The 27290-nt window shown below is 34.7% G+C and overlaps 1 protein-coding gene across 3 annotated transcripts in view; it reads right to left on the bottom strand.

Moving 5' to 3' along the window:
• FUT8 (fucosyltransferase 8) overlaps positions 1 to 24008 on the bottom strand; it is a 75254-nt gene extending 51246 nt beyond the window's left edge. For all 3 annotated transcript variants that reach the window (XM_066321071.1, XM_066321069.1, XM_066321070.1), the window contains exons 1-2: positions 23932 to 24008; positions 4180 to 4270 (exon numbers count right to left, since the gene is read on the bottom strand). The gene's annotated coding sequence lies outside the window, so the exon portion shown is untranslated. The remainder of the gene's footprint in view (positions 1 to 4179; positions 4271 to 23931) is intronic.
• Positions 24009 to 27290: the final 3282 nt, after the last annotated feature.

Genomic DNA, 27290 nt, shown 5'->3' on the forward strand with positions numbered 1-27290 from the left:
AGCTTTAAAATGTACTTAAGAATGAGAACATGGAATAGCCCAATACCATATAATTTCAAATGGACAGACATCTTCTATGACCTAAATGAGGTTCTTTTCAATGTACTATTTCAAACATGCTTTCAATAGTAAACTCAGTGACGCAGTGTGTATTTTTTGCTTCCTACAGAATCATGGCCTCAGAATAGCATTATGATTTTTCTTGGCAATGTATGGTTTCAAGTTATTTTAGATTAAATTCAAAGCAAACTAAGCAAGTCTACTTTTGGCTCAACCACCTACTGGCCTAGATTCACTCAAAAAAAGTGCACCTTATGTAAGCTGACAAGGAGAAAATTACTCATGAAGTAAAGCACACACACCACTATAGCTATCATTTACAGCATTACATTTAAGGCATGTGTATTACCTAAAGTTGTACAATGTACAAAACATGAACTTCATTCCACTCTAAGAACTATCACAATGCTTTACTACTAATTGTGAAAGACTCAAAAAGCATGTTACCAGACATACAGCTCAGAACATTAGTTTCTCTTAGAGGTAAACTTATATTAGTATTTTAAGATTTCTAAGATTTTTAAGATTTCTAACGAACAAAATGACCTTCTTAGGAAAGAATTCTACTCTAAGTAATGTTAGCCTGTTGTGCTCTCATAAAAGTGAAAATTAAAACCAACTTTCTGATTCCAGCTCCTATTTAATAATAATGTGATGGCACAGCCTCTGACAAAGGATTAGAGCCTAAGGAAATAATCCTTTTAGGATATTAAGATAAAACTAAGGATCAAAGGACAAAAGTAACAAGTAAATCCTTCTGTAGTGTTTGATAAAAATAAGCAAACCTTACAAATATTATTCACAGTGTATACAATGCATTCTTTATGAAGTTTTTACACAGTAACTGAATCAGAATTCTGCATGTAACATAAGGCATTGCTGGAGTCTTGTATGAATCAATTACTTTCTTTTCTCTCTTGGACCTGCCTACTGTGATATATCCCAAAACAGGATTTCTCTTTACGTGGCCACGTTACTCGGCAGTCGGCAACCATTTTACGAGGACATAATACTTCAAATTATTTTGCATCTATCTCTCTTCAAATTTATAAGCTCCTATCTTATATACAGAAATTCTTATTTTTTATCCTTTTACCTTTATGTTATTACACTTTATCCCATTCTACCACTCCAGTATCCCAACTAAAAAATACTTGTACATTTTTCTGAACCCCATCAGAACTCTCCTGTAATTCATGACCTATATTTCATTATAAACTATTATATTTTTGTGACATTCTCACTACTGAAAACATCCAAGATGGACAGATAACACATATAATCCACTGCACTAATAGGGTCGCTCCTCCAGGCTGATACCCTTCCTTGCTTCACAAGGCCCTGTCATTTCATCCCTTCAGCTACTTCCTTTTCTAAAAAATTATTCTATTTTTCATCCACGATTTCTCTCACTCAGTATAGAAGTTTCTATTTGCCAAGAAATGCTGAAAGGGATACATAGGCATTATCTCCCCAACTGTGTTTCATTGGGAAATTGACCTCATTGAAACAGTAAGTAAACCCAGAATACTACAGACCAAAAATCTTTGATAACAAATCTATGTTGCATTAATCCAATTTCCCATTTTTGTCTACCTCTACTTTGTTAACCATCATTTCTCTGAAACTTGTCCCCACGCTTTGCACACTACTGCGATCAAGCCAGGACTGGTAACTATTTCTAATTCTAGCATTCATATATATATATCCCAAGAGATCTTTTTCCATTTAGTAGCAAACATTTTTAGAATCGTGACTGGAAACAATTTGGAAAGCATTTCATTCATCTATAACTTTTTAATTACCTTTATTAACATACAAATTATATCTATTGTTTTCTTCAACCAGAGACCAGAAACCCATTCATAGAGCATGTATTAATGTTTATGTTCTAAAAGTGTCCAAAATGAAGTTAATTTCATTTCCTAGTCAAGTTCACTGTTTTAGTTATAATTTTTTATCCCCATAAAAACTATCCACTTCCTCCTTTTTCTTGAACAAGGACATAAAATTCGTAGTATTCCGTACATATACTTAATTATTGTAGAAATTTATTTCTTTTTTTCTTAACTTCTATTCGCACATATCAGAGGCCTTAAGCTGAGTCATTAGACTTGCTCACTATTTACTCATACATCCACAACTCCCTCTTTCCCTACTTCTTTCTGTAAAAGTCTAATTTTATATCTGTACAGATTGCTCTGTGCAATTTGCAGAATATTCTCTTCATATATTGTACATGAATAAATACAGTCTATGCATCTGATACAATCTGCAGATTATTCTCAAATGAAACATTTGAGAAGGAAGAGATGGTACTGAGGGACTTCCTTAACTTAATGTGTGAAAACTACAGGCCCACTCATTTGGTTAGAACACAAAATCAATCAGAACAAGCTTTGGAGAAAGACACGTGACTGATCCTTCCCAAAATTTCACTGAAGAGGTTCTGTCACTGAATGTAGAAGTTTGATGATTTTTCAGACTTACAGAGATTATGAAGAAGGTAAATTGCTAGGATTTGAGGAATTAAAACCTTGACTCTAAAAGCAAGATTATCAACTTTAGAAGAGTCATTTGAAGATTCATTTAGAAGCTTTAGCAGAATACATGTTATAATACAAACAAAACATTCAAAGCAGGGATGTATGAATGTAGGGGAAGATTCTGGTATTATTTTCGAGCTTATAGTGTGTATTTGATGCAAAATGCTCAGCTGAGGAGCACAGAAACCATTTTCAATTTAACTGCATAGCATTTTATACCTGAAAACAACTTTGCAAAAATTTTAAATGAAAACACCTTCTGAATAGAAGGCAGAGGACAAATACTCAGAATGACCAATTAGTAATCTTGTGCCAAATTTATTCTTCCTTTAGGAAGCCAGTATTTACTGATGCAACCAAAATAAATCAACAGGATCAAAATTTAATACATAGAATACAAACTGAGAGATGATCAACAGCTGAAGAGTTGCCACATTTGCAACTGAAGCAGCATCAAAAAATTCCCCCAAATGACTGATGATCAGTGAAGACACGATAGAAATCACCAAACCAAGGTGGCTACTGCATTTTTCAAGGTCTTAAGCTGCTGTGTAGCAGAAAAACTGAAGCTGAGAGAATAAGTGCTATTTCCCTCAGAAGCCTAAGTTCAGCCAGAATCATGTAGAAAAGTAATTAAGAAATGTATGCAATTATTTCCTATAAGCCTCCTCCTCCACCAGTGATCTCTAACTACAAATACCTGAGTTGTTATTGATAATAACAATAATCTGTGAAGCACTGAACAAGGTCTTAGTTCTTTCAACCCAAAAGAACTTCTAATTTTACTTTCTATTTTATTATATTCCTTTACATTATCTCCTTGTTGCTCAAAATGGAACAAATTACCCAGGAAATGTCTGGATTTTTATCCTCCGCAAGTATAAATATCAATCATTAAGGGGAGGAAAAAAAAAAAAAAAAAAAAAAGCCAAAACAAACAAACAAAACCACAAAACAAAAACCCACATACTCAAGAAGTTTCATATCAATCAATCAATTAGATGTTAATGGAAATGATCCCTCGAGAAAACAACAAAAAAAAGTGGTTATAATAAACACAAACGTTTGATGAAAAATTTTTGAAAAAGTAGAAAAGATTGATTCAAAATATCGAGAAAAAGAAAACTGCAGGACAATTGCTAGTCATTTGTTTTTCATGAGCAAAAAAACAGTTCATTATTAAAAGTTCCCATGACAGCTTATTTTATACAGCATGTTAGATTGGAGTAAATTCCTTGTACTTAGTACATCACATGGTTACACTGGTTAAAGTACAGCAAAAAGTGTCAGTGAAGTCTCCATCCCTGGAAGCTGGGCAAAGACCCAAGCAATGCACTCCAATCAGCCCTACCTTGATCACTGGTGTCAGACTAGAAGATCCTCAAAGAAACTTTCCAAAGCCAGCTATGATGTGATTCCATGAAATAAAAGGACTTTTACAGCTTTTGGTGTGTAAAAACATATTATTCTAAAGGGCATAACATGCAAATGTACAATGAATTTTATGGGTCACGCAGACAGCACTCCACCCTAAAATATCCAATCTTTGCAACACATATGAAGAACAGCTTACCCTCTCTGTGACAGCAGGAAGCAAACACAACTGCATCATGGAGGTTGGAGATTAATATGCAATTCCACTATTCCTGCAGTCAAATTAGTAACTGTTTGAAAGAAAGAAAGAAAGTCCCTTTAATTTCACAATCTGTAAGAACAACTTCCTTTTGATTTACTCTTTATCATAACAGTGAGAAAGAATCTAATGTTTTCTTTTAAAACACCACATTTTCTACTTGTTATTTAGCTAATCATGGATTAACTATGAATATCAATCACTCAATTGGAATATTTTTAACTACCATCTTTCATTTTATCTAGATTAGATACAATGTGATCTAACTACCAAAGAATTAAATCAAAGAATATTTTAGGCTCTGTATTGATTTAATGAGTAAATTTTACAAGTTAGTCTCACCAGGCCCCATTTTCCCTTGTTAATATTTGCCAACTTCAAAATTATGTTTGAAGTTGATTCATTAATATTTACAGATACCATCAAATTTGCAGCTGAAAGATGTTATACATGTAGAATGAAAGATATAAATCTGCATAATCAATTAAAGCAGTTCAGCCATTTAGCAGTTTTGTCAAATAATTGTTTCCCCATCTCTAAGTGTTACTCCCTGCTCAAAATACCAGGCAAAACTTTGAAATGGAAAAAAAAATGAAATCCAATATAGAATATTTACCCTTAATTTTAATAAAATTAATAGAAGGACATTCAAATATTCTTTCATATCTTTTTTTCATTTACGTATTTTTATCATTTATAAAAATTATGAATATGTTAAGGACACCTTGGAAAAAAATTCTTTTAATCAAAATTTTAAAATCACTAGAATAATCACTGGAGAAATCACAGATCTGGAGATCTAGAGAAAACAAAACACAAATAAGTTGAACAGCTCTTTAGAAGTCCATAGCAAAAGAATACTGCTTCCAAAATTTCAGGGAAATTCCTGCTATCTTCCAAAGAAACATAAGCTTTCTTCATGCAGTTCAAGGCTTAAAGGTACTGAATTAATTGTTATCAAGTAGAAGCAACAGTACATTTACAATTGCAATGTGGGCAGAGAAAAACCTCATAAAAACTTTTTCCCTTTTATTCTTTCTTGCTTATTCACTGAGTTTGCAATACTTAAAGTGTTAATTATCCTAACTGTTATCCTAAATAAACTTGGAACCTTTTCAGTTAAAAAACATTTGGTTTCCTTTGAGGAGCTAATTACATGGAGAACACCTAAAGTGAGCCACATAAGAATTATGGCCAATGGGCCCTATGCCCCTGTAGTTAATAAATTTATTTCTACTGGAAGAAAATAAACCCCAACAATAACAAAACCACAATGGAATTAAGTACTAATCCTACTTCAACTACATAGCTTCTGGTCAGAGCTAAAAAATAATCAAAACCCTAATTTATGTACTTTTAGTATCAGAGACCAACTATTCCTCAAAACTGTGCTGTGTGAACACCTAAAAGTTCAGTTATCACAACAGCCGTGGCTCAGAGACATCCATACCCACAGCACTTGGGGGCTTTTAAGCTAAATCTATACATAGAACATTGACCTTGAAAGAGTTTATCATGAATTAAGAATCTTATCAGAAGTAATTACTTTTCTAAACTAGATAAAAGAATCAACAGCACATCAACAGTAACAAACATAGTTTGAAATACACACTCTATATTAAACACAGTAATAAAATATTGGCGCTCATGATTCTTGTAACATATTACATGTGAGAGCTTCATAAATGATATAGTAATTTCTCTCTTTTTTTAATTCATGTTATTTTGAACAAAAGAGAGAATTGTACCTTGAAAGAAAAAGAGCAGCGTACTTGTCAAATATACACAAGATTTTCTGTCAAAGAGACAAAAACTTAGTGGTGATTCTTCTTTTAGAAAGATAAAACAGTCAATTGAAAAAACAATGCACTCCTCCTAGGAAATTATATATTGTATATGGATATTTATGAATGAAGCAGTCTTCATTTTTACAGTCCTTTTTAACTATTAAGGTAATACATTAACCAGAAACACAGTGAAGTGAGAAGCTATCTCCATTTAAACCGAAATAATGAAAAATCTTTGTAAGGCAAAAATTACCTCAGAAAATGAACAGGACAATGACATGACAGTAAAGGTATATTTTTTTATTGTTGACCTACTGTATTGACTCCATACAACCCTACTTTAATATAACCACAGTCAATGAGTAATAAAAATTCAAACCTCTAACTCAAACATCAAGCATGATCTTCCTCCACAGTAGTAAGTTAATAATCTGCTGATAACCCTTGCAGAAGCTTCATTCCAATAAAAAAAAAAAAAAAAAAAAAAAAAAAAAAAAAAAAAAAAAAAAAAAAAAAAAACACAGGAAGAGGAAGAGAAACTCTGGAAGCAACGAATAAAAAAACAGACTGTGGAAGTTAGAAGAACATACCTTATCTGCTATAAAAAGAAAGATTTTGTGACATTAAATTGTTTCTTACACTCACAAATAAACACATTGTAAAATCTGGGGTTTAGGTGTTCCACCTGGATAAATCTGGCTCATAAGGTAGGAGAAAGTAGTTCCTAAACATGTAAGTGCAAAACAGATAAAGGAAACAGCCACTTAAACAGATGATTTCATTAAGTAATGGATTCCAAACTGATCATTTCTTTTTAACTGAAGCACCAAAAATGCTTTCTAAAAATACAGTATTGAATCAAGAAGCTGAAGAGAATAGGGCTTTCTGCCCTGCATTGGTCATTTGAGAGTTAACAAATGGAAATGGTGCATTCCTTTCTTAACAGAACTTAAAGAAGGTTTGCCTCCTGCTCCAGTGCTCATCTGGGACCAAAGTACAGCTGCCTCTTCTTGGGGAAAGTACAGCTCCCTATCAGTAGAATAATCTGGATACCTTGGGAAACGAACAGAGAGGGAGAAAAAAAACCCCAATGGACAACCTTAATAATATTTGACTTTTTCATTCTTGTTTCTGCTGAAGCACTCCACTAAATTTTATTTTCTTTTCTTTTCTTTTCCAGTTGCTTCCCCATGTCATTCCTTAATGCCTGCAAACATCAGAAGCAAGATCAGAGGTAAGATCTTTCCTCTTTTGGCTGGCATCAAAGCAACATGCAAAAAATCTAATAACCAGGAAACTTAACATCAGTCTGTTCACAACTCAGCTGGATGTTTATAAATCAAGATGAAAAACAGGCAGATGAGAGAGCTGCTGAGTTTGTAATAGTTATGCAAAAATATATGACACTTGGCAGCCATAAGAAAACTGAAGTGATATTTGCAACAAGGAGGTTTTGCAAAATCAAAGCGTAGTGAAGGCTATATAGTATTCAGATGCTGAGGGAAAAAGAAAAAAAGAGTCACAGAACTGAGCTAGAAGACTTTCTTCTTAAATATGGCAGGCTTGGAGACTGGGTGATTTGACAGAAACGTCAGAATACAGTTTTGAGTGGGCTGCATCAGGGAAAGAATGCCAAATGGGATCATTAACTAAATAATCAAACTTGCTTTGGATCACCATTTTCTAGTTCAAATTGAACAATGTTTTATGCAATACTTTCATTAGAGCAAGACAAATTTTTACTGGGACTGCAAATAGTAATATTGCCATATGATAAAGAAGTATCTGCTTTAACTTTAATTCCACTCTGCCAAAATATGCAAATCTTATCGTGTAAAATTTTCCCTTGGCACTCCAGTTTTCTTTTTCTTGGGATAAAGAATTTTACACATTAAAAAGCACCAAAAAAAGGTACCTAATGTGTTAATTCAAGAATGGCAAACAATTTACTTGCATTAGCATATAGGTCCATGCTGTCTAATTTACACTGGTTTACAGGTTTTGCAGAGCTCCATGCCACCAAAAATTGATTGCTTTCTGCATGTGATCCTCACCATCATTATGGCTCAAGTGTACCACTGATCTAAGATCTATCTCTTTATTTAAAAGTGAAGGAACTGAAAAACTCAAAGCCCTTTGTACAATAGTAAAGCTATGAATAAAATAGAGCCGTGAAGTTGCAAGTCAAAACCACACATAATGCTGCCAATGCCTTTTCCTCTCAAAATTGGTGTGACACACTATTAAGGAAAAATGACAGGTGAGTTTAAAACACCTTTGACAGTATTAGCTTCTTGCTTAGCTTCTTTTATGTCCCTTTAAATTCAATACTTTAAGTTTACACTGTTAATCAGAACTCCCCCATTTTTATTTATAACAGCTATCAGTAATGCATAAATTTGCTGTCAAACCATAGCGAGTGTTAGCAGCTATGAGCTTTAATGAGTGAGCTATTTTCTTTTATATGTAAGATGGGATTTTTGTGTCTGTGTGCCCAGAAATACATAATTTTCCTACAGCAATTGAAGCAAGCCTGATGTTTTTACCAAAGAATACTTTATTTTATAAGCTAAACATTCTAAAAAAAGATTTTAAATTCGTTTTCCCTATGAAGTCTGTGATTATAAAAGCAATATTAATACTTTATAGTAACAAAAGACTTAAAAGCTAAATTTCCATATGTTCTCAAAGGTAATTCTAGTGAAATTCCATTCAAGAATTTCAGACTGATAATAATTAACAAAATGCAGGACTTTAAATCACCATTTGAATCAACCTGGGAGTCAAGCACTTGGAGGAAAAACCTAAACTCATATTATGCTTACTGTTTCCTAAGCAAACTTACATAGCAACACAGCCATTTCCTTCATAGGATAATTGTGTATAAACTTATTATTTGTGAGAAAAGCAGTATTTTCCTTTGTGGTGAACACATTATAATAAGGATGTGACTAATGTAGCCAGCAGCTCCAATGTTTAGCTGTTCCCCAGTAATATCTCACAATTCCTTAACTTGCAAGTTAGGCTTTTTCCACCTACTCTTTTATAACAGGCATTACATTCTTGTTCCTATTTTCACTGTAGGCTTTTTCTAGCCCTTCAGCTTCCTTCAATTCTGAATAGCTCAGGCTAATTTTAGCAACAATAACAAGAAAAAAATCAAGGATGCCCATTATTCCCTATACTGGAATTTTAAAGAGCTCTCCATGGTTCTGAGCTGCCTCCTGTGAGAGTCACACACACTCCATAAACTCTTTTTTACTCAAGAGTCTGGCTAAGGCCCAAACACAGATAGTAGGCTTTTGGTTTATAAATCTTTGTATTCTTTTTAAAGCAAGCAACCCTGCTTTAGCAAACTGAGTCTCAGGACAGAATCTCCAATTAATTTAAAGGAGAGTCTGGATGGCATTTAGAGTTCAGTTCCAAAAGGAAGGGGAGCATAAAAGATCTACATGTCTAGCCCCTAAGTTACTCACAAATTCAAAATGCAAAAATGAAACAAGAAAATCAGTCTGCTACCCAATTTGAAAATTGCAAATGAAGACTATAACAAATGTCAGCAGAAGACTAGAGGGCAGGGGCTACTCCATCATGCTGCATTATACACATGATTATCTACACTGAAGGAGGTAAGTGAGGAACTTAAGAAGTGAAACACTGGGTTTTGAAGTTGGTTTTGCTAAAATCAAAATATTCTAGACAGACAAGTAGACTCATACAGTCATAGAAGTTTTTCAGTTGGAAAAGACCTCTAAGATCATGTAGTCCAACCATTAACCCAGCCATGTCCACCACCAAACCATGTCCCAAAGTGCCACATCTACACGTAAGTACACCAAAATTTTTTAATACTTTGAGCACTCTGGGCTCACAAGTCAAGGGGGCCTGAAGAATATTTTGAGAAAAAAAATGATCCCATAAGTAGATGATACCAACATCCTTCTTATCTGGAGACTAAGAGGGATTCTAAAGGATAGAAGACAGGTTTTACAGTAAGGTATAAAAATATCACCCGTGTAAGATAGCAGGCTGTTTAATACTAGTGAATGCTCTGTGGTGAAATGACTGCTGATTATAAATACAGAATTTTATAAGTAAACTAGATGGTCTTTTAGAAAATGTTGGGAAGGAACTGGTCACTTCAAGACCACAATCACTTCCAGTAACAACATTAGAAGCAGCAAAAAGTCTTTGGAATATAATTTAAGCTGCTTTATAAAATAACAACTACCAAGTTTTTGCACCCTGTGACATACATAAACCAAGCAGAGGTAGTGATGAAGCTTAATTGAAAAATATGAAACTGACAGCCTACAGAAGTTTTGAGAAGCCAGTTCTTACATGTGTAAAAGCTATATCAAATATTTTTAAAGCACAATGGAACTGAAAGACTTGACATAGACTCCATAAGTGCAAACAATGTTTGAGCTGATTATTACAGCACATTAAATACAGGATCATAGCAGGAAAGTTAAATGAAATAAATGCATTAACAGCTACTAGAAAGAACTTAAATTGATGCCTATATTGAAATCTTTATATACAAAGAAGATGACAGAAGAATTCTTGCAGCTAGAAAACTGCAATACTCATCAGAAACAACAGGCACATCAATTAACACCAGATACTGGGAAATAAAAAACATTAGTTTTTTGAGGAATGTCATGCCTCCGAAGGTGACTAAGTTTTATAAATTAAATTAGCATGGAATTAGAGAGAGCTGTTGATGTATAATATTAGGATTTTCAGAAGGCACTACTAGATTGTGATATTCACTGTAATTAAAATGTTTGAGTTTAAAGAATTTGATATGTTAAACAAAGCAAACTTAGATATTCCTTCTACAAAAATCCATCCATGGATACTATATTGCATCTGTCTTAGAACAACCCAAGTCTTGGAAGCTCAGAAAGTAAGCTAGAAGGGTCATGGCTGCTTGCTTCCACTTCCACAGGTAACTGCTACTGACACTGGAGTAGAACAGGGAGCCTTTTCAAACAAAAGCTCAGATCACACTAATTTTAAACATGACTTTTTCTGACTGGATCTTATGTAGGCATGATCATTGCTGAAAATCTATTCAGTAAGTGAAGGAAAAAAGTGAAGAAAATTGCAACAAAATACAGTAAATAAACAGTGCCACGGAACTCAGCCCATTCTGATAGAACTTGGATACTGTTCTTAAGAGTCTTCAAGATACCTAATATAATAAACTTGAACTTCTGAAGCACCAGAGCTATGGAGAATATCTTCACTGCAAGAATTTCAAAAGCAGTTATTTGGGAGTTGGCTGGAATGACATAGTGCATGTGTACGCATTTGGAAGTAGGCAGCAAGAGTTGAATTCTGCAGATACTCAACAAACCCATACTGCCGGAGAATTTAGGGAAAACTTCTTCAAAACTAAGCCCTACCACATCAATGCTAATACAGATTAAATATATAATAGATAAAAAAGATTTTACTTTTAAGAATACTCTTTCTCACACCCTTATTTTTATGAAAAGCAGCAATAAACCATAGAAATAAAGAAGTCACAGCATGTGACCAGTTGCATGAAAACAGAAGACGATGAGATAACACAAGCATTTCTACAAAAGAAATGTTATGAAAGATGCTTGGATGGTAAACTAAAGCATGAAACCTAACCTTCCACCTGTAATTTATAAAACAATCAGTATTGGAGCTTAGAAACAAACCTCTTACATTCTGTCTGTAACTTTGTTCTAATCAGACAGCTTTCCATCCCTCATAACAAATTGATTAAAAAATCCCAACAATAAGTTTTGTAAATGCAGTAATTACTCTTCTACAAACTCACAGAGCATCATTAGTACAAACACAGTTAAAGGCTCCAAAAAGCAGTCTATTAGGAAAACAAGATCAAAGAAATTTTGTAACTGTATGTGACTTTCAAATCCTAATGAAATCTGTGCATGTGAACACTTTGTATTCATGTTTTATCATAGGAACCTCACCATTTCATTTGTATATGTAGTAGTTAAAACACAGGCAGACTGCACTTTTCAGAACAGTGTAATAAATAAAAGTGCTCACAGGGTGTCACGTGCTGCTGTTGGTATAATTAAGTCCTGTATTCAAAGGACTAACTGTTCTTGCTTTGCACCCCTAACTTAGATCCTGATCCTGCAACCAGCATTCACAGAAGCATCCATACACATTAAAAGTGTGCTGCAATCAACACAGGAGAATTCTCAGAAACAAAACAGAACTCCATGCCACCTATGTGATTTTCATAGATAGTATGAAACATTTTCATTTTCTAAAAACTGGTCTGAATTATTTCTAATCTTTTCAGAACAATATCCAATCATCAATTTGGAGGAAAACTATTCATTTTTTCTTTTTTTACCCACATCCATTTCTGTAACTGATGTAAAATAAATTAACTATTTACTAAGTACACTTATTGGAGGGGAGAAAGCCCAAGAAATACCAACATCGCATTCTCAGCACAATAGTGCCTGACCCATTTTCTAACCACACTATATAGAGGAAAACAATTAGATTGCCAAAATACCAAAATCCAGAGGCTTCATTTTGAATATATGAAATCATAAAGCATTACATTTCAAGTCAGTCAGAGGGGAAAAAAAAGTAAATTTAGATAATACTAAAACATGTTCAATGTTCAGGGAACACTATATGTTTTAAATTCTAGAAATTCTAAAAATTCTTTATGTTTGCTATTAAGATATCCCAAAAGTGTAGTATATAGAGAAACATGAAGAAAATTAGACAAATAACACTGATTAAGTGGTAACTGATTTTCTTACTGCATTCCATCCATCACTACACAATATTACCAGCATAACAAGCCCTGGAATTCTTTCTTCAGAACAGATTCCTTATGCTCACTTGAACTTTTCAGATACACCAGCTCTCCAGCAGCTTCTGCCTGCTACATATACATATGCTTTCACAGAGACTGAATCAAACAGCCACCAAAATTCTGACTGCATTTTACAATCTGCAAACAATTGTAATTTTAAATCTGTAAAAATTCAACCTGTATTTTACAGATTTAAAATTTGCAATACAACATGTATTTTACAATCTTCTTTTTCTCAACCTCTGTAACTTGCAAACATGAACTTGTGTGCAAACACATGAGAATCAAAATATCATTGCAGTGTCTCAGATGCAATTCTAATTGTCTCCTCTACTCACAGCTATTTCAAATTTGATATAAACCTAAATAATCTTGGACCACATACATTTGCTGTTTTCAGATTTTTCCTAAAGGCACCAACTTGAAATATAATACTAATACGAACACATTGGCATCTGGTTTTTGAGATGCTGAGCAATAGTAACATCACCTGAGGTTGAAAATGTTATCATAACTGGTTCCTCTGAAAAACAGTTCTATTAACTCCCCATAAATGACTTCAAGACTGTTAGTAGCTGCCACTGCACATATTTGGAGTAAAATCTTAGCTTTATGAAGTTAAACAGCTTGTATGGCAGAAGGAACATTCATGTTGAATTTTTTTCAGAAGACGTGCAAAAATATTGCAATAACATTTCTCCTTTTTAACTTCAGAACAAAACACAGTGATAAACTATAGCACCAAGGTTAAATAAGAATGTTGCGCCTTTTTTTTTTTTCACCTAGAGCAGCACCACTAAATTCCTTCTGTCATTGCTATCTTGTCTCCCACTACCCAAGTGTTTGTTCAACACAAGTGAATAAGTCTTCTGCTATGGTCAGTATAATTCTTTAGCAGTTTAAAATATTTACAGGTACGGTGGCAAGATGTTGTACTTTACAATATACCCATGACTTTTCTGAAGTGTAGTGGTGATGGACATCAGTTTCCTTATATCAGGAGGTTAAAACTGATCTAAGCTTTCTTAAATAGATGACAGAAAAAAAAATAGCTACTAGAATATGACAGCAAGATGAATTTTGCTATCTACTTACTAAACACATTTCAAATCAATATTAAAGGCAGCAATATTCACAGAAAAACAGTCGAGAATAACCAGACACTTATTAAAAAATTAATGCAATATCACAACATCCTACTAATGTACTAGGCCAGGATGTGTCTATTAGCTAAATTAACTAATTTTCAGAAACTTATTTTATGTAGCAAAATATCTTCATTTTCTTTTGAAAAACAATGGATTGATAGGCATATAATTTATGGTTGTAAACATGTACTCATTATTTCACAGAAATATAAAACATTACAAAAAGGTTCCCTAATGACATATAAAAACAACCACTACTTCCTACTTTTATACAACATCACTCATAACTAGTCTAAATATTTATTAATTGATTTCATAAGACTCCCCTAGGAAAAAATCTCTATGCAACAATTGATAGAAATTTCATACACTCTGTTTATCTCGCTGTGATTTACACAGCAGGTTCCAGAGATAAATAAGTAATTTGGATCCAAAGTTGAGCTTGGAGATATTTATTCACTTCAATCATACACAAGAAGTCAAGCTTTTTAAAAACACACACAGAATGGAATATGTGTTTTAAATATAGTACTAGTATACCTTCTTTATTAGAGCTATGATGGTAGATGAAAGTCTAAGCATTAGGTGATCAAAAATTCAACACCAGTATTTTAAAAAGCCACATGACCCTGATTTGCTTGAAATGGATCCATTTCTACACATTCTGCACTGGGTAACACGTATCATACAGTCATACCTGCATGGAATGCTACACGCACAAGTTCATTTAGTACCGCTCAAAATTTTTCTTTTTATTACCTGACTATAGGAAGATCTCTTCCCAAATATCAATATGTACTCACTTCTAACTTTCTTCACTCCCTATCTATATTAGAGAAGCACACACACAAAATAAGAATTCAAATGAAAACATTATGCCAAGATTATTTGGTCATAAATATAATGCTCACATTTCCTATATAGGTTCTGTCCAGGAAAGCTCAAGAGACACTGTTTCCCAGACAATTTATTCTTATGATGAAGTACACAGGACCCAGCACAGGCCCTTGAGCAGGATAAGATGAAACCTTGTATTAGACTCTTACCATTATGAAAATAATCATATATTCTGGTTTTTTCTATTCCATTATGGGGTTACAAATTCACAAAAAAAACCTGCTTCTCTCTCCTCCCCAAAATTTCATTTTTTTAAAAGCAATTGTTGAAAAGCCTTGCCAAAAACAGGCAGTTTAATTATAGTTTATTGATCAGGTCACCTCTGCATTGGCTCTTCTTCAAAATACCATACTTGAACACATATCAAATTACTCTTTTCATGGTTGTTTAACAGGAGTTAAACTTAGAGATTTTTTAACTCAAAGACCACCTCTGGAATTCTTGTAAAATAAGGTTCTGTTAAATAAAACCTTTAGCACCTTCTAGTTTCCTGGTATTGAGATCAATATAAGCAACACAAGGAAGTTAGTTCTATATATAGAATTAACAGGATCTGATCCTAGCACAGAAATACAATCAATAAGGTGAAGGTATACTATGAGAGAGTCACATTTATGTGGAGCATTTTGCAGTCCTGTTGATAAAGGTTTCTCACATGCAATACAGACTTTTGGAATAGTTTGGCTATGGTTCTGGGGTTTTTTTCTTTTTGTTTTCTTCTTTTTTGTTGTTAGTTTGCTTGTTGGTTTGGGACATTTTAATGTTTTGAGTGTTGAGCTGACTCTTCTCTCGTACACCATTCTCTCAGATTTTCTCTCCTTGACCAAAAAAATTATAGATTAAACACACTGAATGTTAGGATTCCAATAAAAAGGCACAAAACTGGACACAGCATTACAATCACGCACCACCAAAACACTCTTAACGTACAGTTCTGAGCTTTCTAGAAATGAGAATCCTTATTTTAAAATGTTTGAGGAGACTTATCAACAAGAAAATGGGAGAATGGGAATCAATTTTTAACCAGTTCATCCAAATCATCCCAAAAATAATGTATTTGATATTTTAAACAAATCCACAACATTTATTGATTGTCTGGTTATTAGCTTGCTATGAAAAATTTGTCTTCCTTGTTTGCTTAGGAAAAATGCATTTTTGTATTTCATTCCTTAATCTTGTCTAATTAAATGACAGGTGGAGAAAGATAAAAACACGCTCACATGGCAAAAAATCTAGAACCCTCTCCACAATTTGACTGCATGAACTGGGACAGAGGAACAGAGGAAAAGAAAGGTAAAATTCTCCTTGCTTTGAAGAGCACTGAACACCCTGAGAAACAGAATTGAGAAATTCGGCAGCTGAAGAAAGATAATCAATTCATAAAGACAACAATCATTCTAGATGAAAGGAACACTTGATTACTCATCATAACAGGCCGGGAATTAGACCAAAAAAGTTACATCCTTAAGCAGAGTACCAGAATAAATTACATTTTAGAAAAAGTACTGTAGATGCGAACAAAACAGAAAAAAACATTTCCTCATACTATGACTGCTAAAAAGGGCATAAAGGAAAAATTTTTTAAAATTCTTTTCTGTGTGCATATGGATACACAACATGCCCGTAACATCTCTAAAGAAACAGTACAGGTTAAAATACCACTGAAATACAAGCTAGCAACAGAAGTAGTTGGTCATGACTTAGTTAGCAGCTACATGGAAAGAGCACATACATGCACAGGAGTACTGAATTTCATCAAAGTTCTGTTTATTTTCTGTATCAATATATCAATTTTTTTTCTGATGCTTCTTTACAGAAGAGATTTGAGTCTCACTACACAGAGATCTGAAAAAACAGCAAAAATTATTAACTGAAAAACAGAGATTCCAGGTATACGTAAATTAGTTTTCTGGAATATCTTGAACACTAGGCTAGAAGGTTACGAAATAATAAGAAAACATGTAGATCAGCAAACTGAACACAACTACATCAGTTGTTTGAATGGAGTAGGTGGGACAAAACTAGTGCAAGCATTTTTAATGTGAATGTTCATTTAAAAGAGAAATAGTTTAGTACCAGAAAAATTCAAAGATCATAAAACATTTTAAGCAAAATAACTTAAGAACTTATTCTAATAGCATTGGTACACTAGAAAAAGTCTTATTGCATTTATTCTTTATTCCAGAAAGCATTAATTGTCATACTGCTGCTAAGAGTGGCCCATCACAGCACACATATACTCGGTTTTGTAAATATTCTGGCTCCTGTTCCCAAGATCTTGTAACCACGGAAAGATGCATAATACAGCTGACATTCCAGAGCCTTCTTTATCACTGACTATGATTAATGAACTGTTTTACAATGCTCTGTGGGATGCTAATCACAGCAGTCAGGAAATTATGAGGACTCAAGAGTCCACTTCCCACAACTTCATTAGTGGCTTTTTAGTGTACCCTTTATAAAATACATGTGGCTCGTCACACCAGTTTTCATTCAGCCACTCTCCAGAAGACACGATTTCTTCTCAGAGGAGTGTTGTGAACATGTAACAATAGCATACATAATTTTTCTGTATCTGTTTGACTTCAGCAACCACCAAAACACACTGAAATGAAGACAAGATAATCAAGAAGAAAGGATGCATGACACAGATGGTGCACAAAAACCAAGTATTCACTGACCACCTGCACAGCCCTGAGTGGTGCTCTCAGGTCTGTGAGAAAAGCACCAAGTTGTAAATTCATTCACTCTTACACTTACAGGACAACCAGCAATCACCTTGTACCCTTCTGACCATATCTGTGCCAAACACAACTGCACATAACTCTAACACAATCAAAGTCCTCGGACAACGGTGCAAATCAGAAAGATTGCCCTCCAGAAGCTTGCAATTCCAGACTACTATCTGCTTGAAGGGAAATATAAAGTAAACAGTTCATACATTTAGAGATGCTAAAACCATGACCATTGCCCAGTGCTGCAACTGTAACATGCAGGAAAAAGCACATTTCAAGACAAGGGAATTTCTACACTGTGATGAATCAAGAGAGAGACATACAGTAGTTCTGCCTTCCTAAGCCAATCTGAAGCACAGATGGGAAAAGAATACTTTTCAACAGTTAAAAAGAAAAATAATAATACTACAAATATTAATATGGTTGGGAAGGAAGGCGCAAAAAGCAGTCCATTAAAAATAGAACTTTTTGAAAACATTAGCGTATTTCCTGGAAAAGAACATGTTCAGTGGCAGAATTGCAAAGTCAACATTCATTGAGAAGGATTCTACCACTAGTTTGACAGGAGAAAAAACTATACACCATATAGAAAAGAGAAAGGAGTAATACAACTACTGCATAAGAAGATGCAACATGATGTCTGAAAATGCATTTGGCTGGCAGAAAAGGAGCTGGTAACGCCTTGAGACAAGGATGGATTCCACAGATTTATATTCCTGTTATTGTGACACATTGTATTTTACATAGTACTTGTGAAAAATGTTACCAGTAACATGCTGACTTGGGTAAGGGTATATTAATACCCTGCCCCCCCCCCAGAGGGGAATATGGACTGGAATTTGCACCAGGAATTGAATTGGGATTCCTCTGTAGTATTCTGTAGTAGCTTTGTTTCCTGAGCGACAATATGAGGCCTCAGCTCCCTCTGCAAGACCAATGGCAACCCCTGCCTTCTTTCCATACAATGTGTATATTCTGCTATCCTGTCTTGTTGCATTCTAATACACCATGACTACCATCTTTGCTTTGTGATCCAATGATCACACACCTTCTCCTATTTCTTGCACCAGCACCACACATATTCTTCAAGAAAAGGCATGTTTTACTAAGACCATCCATGAGATTCAAACATTAAAAGAAAGAATGAGAGAGAACAAATAATGCCCATATAAATTGCTCAAGTACTTAGTTACCAAACGTCTGTTTTCAGCTCTCACCAATGCCTTTTCATATAGGATTAAAGTTCAAATCTTCAAAACTTCTCAAGTAACACTTCAACAGAACAAGCTTCTTAAACCTCTAAAACGAGATACACTTTCCCAGAACCTGCATTTTCACAGCGCTCTTCTAAACCTCTTAGAACTCTTTCTGATTAATGTTAGGAACTCCAAACCAGCCATTATACACTCACCACAGCCCATTAATATAGTATACAGCAGTTAATACCTCCTCCTCTACATTCCTTCTACTGGTTGTGTTGTTCAAAACCATTGTCTCTAATTTATAAGTGCAATCTACAATATTGGTCTCTAGACCTGGAATCACACATTTGGCTCTATCCAAATACCTTTCAGTTCAACTTCCCAAGCATTTTAACAGTTAGCAATCTCTTTCTATCAAATTTAGACATTTATTAGGAGCAATGTATTCTTCCCAAGAGCTAAGGCCAATGACCAAGAACCTCCTGCCATGCAGCAATGAGGGAGCCTTCCTTAGAGCTTGAAAGTTCCCTCCTTACTGACAGGTTTTTGGATTTATTAACCAATTTGAATACAGTTAACATGAGTTACAGCAAATATGCTTAGGCAAAATCAATCTAATTAAAAGACAGTATCATTAGGATCAGTTTCAAGTGAATCACCCTATAATTAACCTCTGTCTTGATTAGGTTTTTTTCCTCATACTGGAAAGCATCTAATTTTTCTCATTCCCCTTAGACTTGGCTTATTTCAACATTTATTTAAGAACAAAAGAAGTAACAAAAAAAACCCAGCAAGACTGAGGTGCAAACAATTAAATGAAGAGTTTCCTATGCTAACAGGATCTGCCAATTTCAGAAGTGTTTATTCACCACTATTTAGTATAATCCAAACAATAAAGAAGTACTGAATTATCAGTATAGTATAATTACATCATTTAAAAAACAGCAAAGCCAAAACAACTGCAGAATATTTCTATACTGTAGAATTTGCCTTGACATTTATCCACATCTTGTTCTCCCCGTGACAACTACAATTTCTTTCACTCAGCAGTAAAACATGTGCAAGACTATCTCCTCCTCTACCATTTCATCTAAAAATGACAACATTAAATAAAAACTCGTAACTCACAGATACAGAGAGATAGTGTAGGTGTGATAAATGTATTTCATACTAAAAACAAGCTTTTAAAAACCCTGTGATGTACATCCCCACCTATTTAACGGAAAGAACTTGTGAAGCAGGAAACTTCTTGCCTGGCTGTTTCCTTTGATCTTGTCCCCTTAAACAATTAGTCAACACAGAAGTTCTGTTTTATGTAATAGACTAGTCCTAGACATTTTTAAAGTACAGACTACCCGTGGTACCTGAAAGTCAGCTTTTCAGACACTGTAAAAATAGTACTAATTCAGAGCCAAATAATATCCATGTTATCATGTCTAGTTTTTTTTCAAATTTTCAGTTGATGTTTGAGATTTGGACCATTTAAGTCTAAACTTAAATGCATTCAAGATGAAACATTATTTGGTCCATTGGAAGAAGTATTTAAGCTAAAAAAAATTGAAATAAAAAAAGCACTGCAATATGCAGAAAGAGATCCTGTGGTGCTTATCAGCACCTTTAGCAAAAAGCTGCTCTCCCTATGCTTCATTCACAAAAGAGATAAGACAATTAAGGGCGGAAAAATTTTGCTCCTTAATCAGCCTCCTATTATTTCAACCTCTCCTCACAGGTCTTGGATCAAGCATCATATTTTCAATACGATTTTCTTCTAGACTCTCAAATTCAGCAAGATAATTTTGATTTCTTTGTGTGCATTAAGTGCACAGCTCCAAATTGGACAGAATGACCTAGTTGACTCTATTTCTACCCTAGGTTGTGCAAAGAGATTTACATCACTTTTACAGTGTTGAATGACAGCGCTTTCATTTATTCATCCTGGTGTGATGTTATATTCTCAGAACTACTATTTGTGCATGATACCCTCAATTTAAGGTCAGCTCTTAACCCTCAATTTCTTTCTTCAGAAATCTCAGCTATTCCTTTTCCTGGACTCACTTGTTTTCTTTTCCTTTAATTTAAAAGCAGTATTTTAAATTTGCCCTTAAATGGCTTGAAACCCATTTTCCCTGCTCATTCTAATTTCTTGCTTCTTGTTAAATTCTCCACCAATCTTCCAACCTCTCTGCAGTGTCTCAGCCTGGTATAATTTTTCACTGCAGTAAACGTGTGTCAATGGATCCATTAGCATCCTCTTTTCTTGAAAAGAAAAACATAAAAGTCTGTTGTTTGTGCTGCTGCATCAGAAATTACTTATCTAGAACACTTTTAACAAAGACTATAGTTCAGAGAGACAAAGGAGCAGGAAGCAATCTTTCAAAGAAGAATCCAAGCTAAATGCCTACCAGGATAGAAGAGCACACTGAAGCCAAATGTTAGAACAAGAAACAGACTTCGCTGATCCTCAGGCAAGAGGGAAAGTAGCAAGAAAGATCATAGATACTCCAGAACTACAGAGGGATAGTCCTGATAAAATGGCAGAGCTAAATCAGCAACTTATCCTCCTGAAAAGGTATTTTCCATCAGGAATCATACACTGATCCATTTAGATATGTAGAAACAGAGAATATCTATCTGAGACTTTAGATGCCCTACAATAAATAAAATTCAAGATATATAGGCCCTTTTCCAGGGATTAGTTTATCTTGAAAAGCCTATCGCAGATTAATCTGACTTACAGAATATCTGAGAAAAGACAAGAAAGTGTTTCAGAATGCAATAAAAAATGTTGATTTCATCTTTATTTCTCAACAAACTACAGAACAGCAGTTCATAGATGGAATGGATTAGACTAAGTGTGAAACATGATTTGGGGAAAAAAAAAAGGAAAGGCTACCATGGAAACATTTTTTTATACCTGAAAAGAATCAGGAAAAAATATTTAATAAGTATATGGATGGGAACACAGTTTTCTCAAGCCAGACTGTGATAGCAGAAAATAATTTCAAATGCAGCAAAATAACAAAAGAAGCAGAAATCCAACACAATCCATGGATTGCATAATCAAGTAATACAGGAAAGATATCACCTTCACTGCAGTGCTCCGTTACTCGTCTCAAGCCACCAGCACTACCTAGATCTTCCCTAGACATCTAGCCCAAATCAGCTTTCCTCTGCTGCCCAACCTTCCTCAGTAGTTGAGCAATGCACATACCAAACACTGGCTTAACTATAGCTCCAGGCACTGCAGTTCATAGACCTGCACAAATCCTTTTAATTACCCTCCCACACAAACTAAACAGAAAAGGGAAGAAAAGGTTTCATGCACTTCTCAACCACTGTGCCTCTTTTTTGCTAAAAGAAAGAACTCATCTCTGCTAAAGACAGTCAAACCATGACCACAGCTTCCAGACAAATCAAGTTAGTGTGAACACCGAACAACAGGAAGTACAAAAGTAAGTAACTACATATGCAAGCAGGCTTTCACAAAGAAACAAATTTTAATTTTCAAAACATCAAATCAAGATACAAATTGTTGTATTACATAACGTCATGTACAAGGGTGTCCTGGACCCAGAACAAAGGGACCAACCAATTCTGACTACAGGTGAGGTTTTGAGAAGTCATGAAAGTTCTTCTACCTTTCATTCATTTTCAGAGCCTGGAGCACACAGATACCACACATTGGGCTGGAGAGTTGGAGGGTGGAGTGAGGGAAAGATGTTATAGATTTCCTAGTTACCTGCTCAGATTTTTTCCCCTCTGAATCATTGTTTCTACAATAAACCATTCTGATTAACTGCAATGGCTGGGAGGGATCTGGCAAGATCAGCCACTTCTAGTGTGAAGGCTGCTCTTCTCCAAAGTCAAATCATGTATTCCCAGCCTAACAACTTCAGGAGAGCATAACCACAAATTGCTGGGATCAGGAAATGGAAACAAGTCCTCTCAACAACAGGAAGCAGTCACAACAGCTAACCCAGTTTCAAGACACTACCTGGACACTCGGAAAGCTGTCACCATATTCTTTGTTCTGGCCTGGCCAGAAGGTACCTAGAACATTATTTGAAATCCCATTTCTTTTTTCCTTTTTTTTTTTTTTTTTTTTTTTTTTTTTTTTTTTTTTTAAATAAACGATTCATTAAACTCTTACAGTACCACAGTACTTCTAGTATTATAAGTGCACAAAATAAATCAAAGTAATTGAGAGCACTTTAGGTGTTGCCAGCTTGACAACCACTAGTGAAGCTGGGTGAACTGTAAAAGCATCAAATCTGCAACAAATTTGCATGAACTCTTAGTCTGACTTGTTCAAATGCAGAAGTTTAAGAAATTTTCACTACTTTCTTATCATAGTTAAGAATATTGATCATAACCGTCTTTTCCACAGTTGCAAAAAAAAAGAATAATGTCGTTATATGCTTGGTTTCCAAGTTCACACCTGGATTCATATTTCAGTGAATTCACTTCATTCATTAAGCATTCTTCTCAAAATGAAAAGAGTTACCTTTCTGCTAAGTTTTATTCAAATAAAAAAAATGTGTCCTCAAACATGACTATTGTGAGGCTTGCCCAGGCCTTCAAAACCATAAGAATCTGAAACATTAACTAGCACTGGATCTGGGATATCCCAGAGCACACAATACTGTCCACCCACAACAGCTTAGTTGCTTCTAAGTCTTGAAAAACTTCATGGAGTAGGGCTGTGCCCAACCTCTGCAGAGGTACAGCTTATCTCTGAGAAATACATGTAATATCTGCAATACAGATGGAAAGGGCCCAGAAATACTGCCAAAGAAATACAGGATTTTGTATGTAATACAGAGGGGACATAATGAACCTACCAAAGAATTTCTCTTTAGAGATGAGAGGCAAAAGAGGAGAAGGGAGAGAAAAATAGGTGTAAGGAGATGAAAGGTGAAACAGGTATCTGATTGACCCATTTTGTCAGTGATCAGTGAGAAGTGGAGGACCTGACCTCTCTTTTGCAATCCTTCTCTCAGCTGACAAAGACTTATCAACAGAAGAGCAGTTTTCAGTTGTGAAGGCAACATCACAAAGAATGAGAAGTACTTACAAGTAATAATTATTGTTCAAATTAATACTTTTGGGGACTCTTCTTCCTCACTTTCATTTTGAAGCATAGGAAATTTTCTGAAAGTAGAAGAGGAAAAGATCATTAGTTTTTATCACAGAATCATTTAGGTTAGAAAAGACCTTTAAGATTATCAAGTCCAGCCATAAACCTACCGCAGCCAAGTCCACTAGTAAATCATGTCCTTAAGAGTCACACCTACATATCTTTTAAATTCACTCAGGGACGGACACTCAACTTCGCTGGGCAGCCTGCTAGAGTGCTTGACAACTCTTTCAGTGAAGAAAACAACAGTTTTAAACAAAATCTTACTTTGGGGTTATCAAGGCATGGAGTTTGTACATCATTTCCTAACACTTGTCTCACTAATTCAGAATGGCAGCACACTACCAAACCAAACCTTGATTCCTGGCCATTTAATAGAAAAGCAATCAAAAGCTGCACTATCAGACTCTGAAATAGCAATAAACTGGTTGTTGAAAAAGCTTATTTGTGAACCTGACTTCAAGGAAAGGAATGAAAGCAAGAAAAAAGAAATAAACAGGAAACCAATTAAAGCAACAATAGTTCCAGGAACAGGTACAAAGGGAAAAAAATTATAAATGTTTCAGATAACTGACTTTTACTGCAATGAGAATTCTGACAAATTAGTCTTATTTTTGAATAAAAATTAAGTGATTTTCTATTTCAAAGGGAAGCTTCAGCAGCTGTACTGCTATATGAACAAGATGAACTGGCAACTCTAAAGCACTCAAAAGCAGCAACAGTGATAAAAAACAAATCTGAATTCAGTGTTTTCCTATTCATGTAATAAATTATTTAAAGTAATCAGCACCTACAAAGTCAGAGCCCATGAACTTCCAAAAATGGAAAGCCTGAGGGAAATACAGAGATAGCCTATTTTCACTTCTATTTGAGACTGATAGTTTGGATATACTTTGGCTAAGGTGCTCAATGAAAAGGTTATAGCTTCTGCTGTGATAAAGTATCTCAGAAATTCAAACAAAGAATACAACCGAGTTACTGTATGTATAAAAAGTAACATCAGGACAAATAACTCCTTCTTTTATTGTAGCTCTCATCAAATCAACTACACTGCCTGCTTCACAAAAATGGAGAGGTGAAACTTTCAGCTGAAGGTGACTCAAGAAGCCAAGCAGAACAAAATTTGGAGTCCACGTGTTCCAAGAGGTAGCCCTACAGGGAACACATTAGAGTATGGTCTAGAAGGATGCTTATCTTACCTTTGTATGAAGAAATATTATGTACTTTCTGACAAGTTCATATTTCCAACCTCATTAACAAGTAGAAGGTAGTACATTATGTGAGCCACACACATGGAAAAATAGATTTAGATAGATTGGTTCATGGTATGCATGAAGTGGAAACAATTACATTTCATATAACAAAAGGAACTATTACTAAATTTACAAGCTGATTTATTTGTAAGCAATAAAATTGCAAGCAGTACCAAAAGGCCTTCCAGTCCTACTAGGCTGAGCAAATCACCATGTCCTACATTACTAAGAGGACAGAAATAAAGCTCTTCAGGTTTTTTTCCACAGTTCCATAAAAAGAATAGACAGTCACTTTACATAAATTATGATTATCTTAGAACAGCCAGCCTACTCTGAAACATTCAAAATATCAAAAATTTACAATTTTGCAGCCTAGTATTGCAAATAAATTCCTGAGATTTGAATTCTATTCATAATGTAAAGTATTTAAAAAAATCTTTGCACTTGTGCTTCAACCACTTCTAGAGTATTTACAAATATCACTAATTAGACAGCAGTTTCTTCCAGATAAATTTGCCCTCTTACACATATCTTTTTGGAAATAGAAGTCATGAAGCGATCTTATGGAGAGGAAATTTTAGTTACATGCCCAATTCTGACTTTGAATTGCTGGATGTACACAGACTCATCATTACCTTTTTTCTTATCTTTTTTTTTTTTTTTTAATTAATCTATTTATTAAAGAAATTCACATTCTTATAAAGGATTCAATAACATCTGCAGTGTTCAATCGAGTCTCCTACATTACAATCAAAACCAAGTCCAAAACATTTCATCAAAACTCTTCATATACTTTAAGTAGCATTTTAAAAAGACGCAAAATTTGTAAGCAAAAGAGCAAGGTAATAGAGTTCAAAGATGCCACGCTTTAGTGACTCCAACTACAGAAGTGTTAGACGAAAATACCTGCATCACCTTAGGAATACAGAGGGTTGCAGCAAGGAGGAAAAAAAAAAAAGAAACACTTCTCCCATCCCTTCTCCATTTGACTGGGGCAAACTGATTTAACTCTGAACACAGACACTAGACCCATATGCCAGGCCAGAACTACTTTCCCAATACCACAGGACAGATCAGACACATCTCTCAAAATCCCACCTTTAGAGAATGGCAAATTGTGTCTGACTCAGAAGAAGATAAACTATGCACTAATAGGAGAAAAAATTAAATATTCCCTTCGGATATATACAGGATATCAGAGGTAGCTCTGAGGTACAGTATTTGTAAAACTGAAAACTTTATAAAATAAAATAACCATCAAATATTTCCTGTTTTGCAGAGAAGTGCACAGGATTCTTTCTGCAGTTCAATTTGGTATAGGAGGTTCACCTTCAAATAAACTTTGATTGCCACTGATTTGAGAAGGACATACAAGTTGGTCGATGAAGCTCCACTTTCAATCAAGCCAGATCTGGGAGCATTATTCCTCAATATTTGTCAAAATAAGTATAAAAGATAAAGATCTCCCCACACTTGCTTTAATTTGTCACACTACTTTGCTAGTTTGACCTTGTTCTAAGACAACAAGGAACAAAATTTTGTATCATTAAGTGTTTATCCTTTACAGAAGAAAGTATAAATAGTTGCTTTAAAGTACAAAGTCTCTTCATGATATTGAAATTTTGACACATAATGGTTCCTCAAGGCACAAACTCAGAACACTCTAGAAAACTGATGCAGTACACAGAACAGTGCACAATCCGCTACCTTCTTTCACGGACATATTAAAGGGCCAAATGAAGAGTTAAGTGTTAAAAAAATCCCAAATATAAACACATTTTTAATCTATCCACTTGCCAGGAGGTAGGTGACTCGGAAGGTAATAAACCTATGTAACACTGTAGAGTTCTCAAGTTCTTTCCTGCTCCTCTCCTTCAAAACACACCTCTACCACCTGACTGATTTCTCCCTTTTATTTACATGGTCCTAGCTGACACATCCCATTATTCCTGGAAGACACATCACTGTTGTTCAGTGTCTGCAGGCCCACATTTTTCACTTTGCAAAGTTTCGTGTATGCTAGAGTGACATTGCTAATA

This window comes from Sylvia atricapilla, chromosome 6, assembly GCF_009819655.1.
Source record: "Sylvia atricapilla isolate bSylAtr1 chromosome 6, bSylAtr1.pri, whole genome shotgun sequence".
Lineage (NCBI taxonomy): Eukaryota > Metazoa > Chordata > Aves > Passeriformes > Sylviidae > Sylvia > Sylvia atricapilla.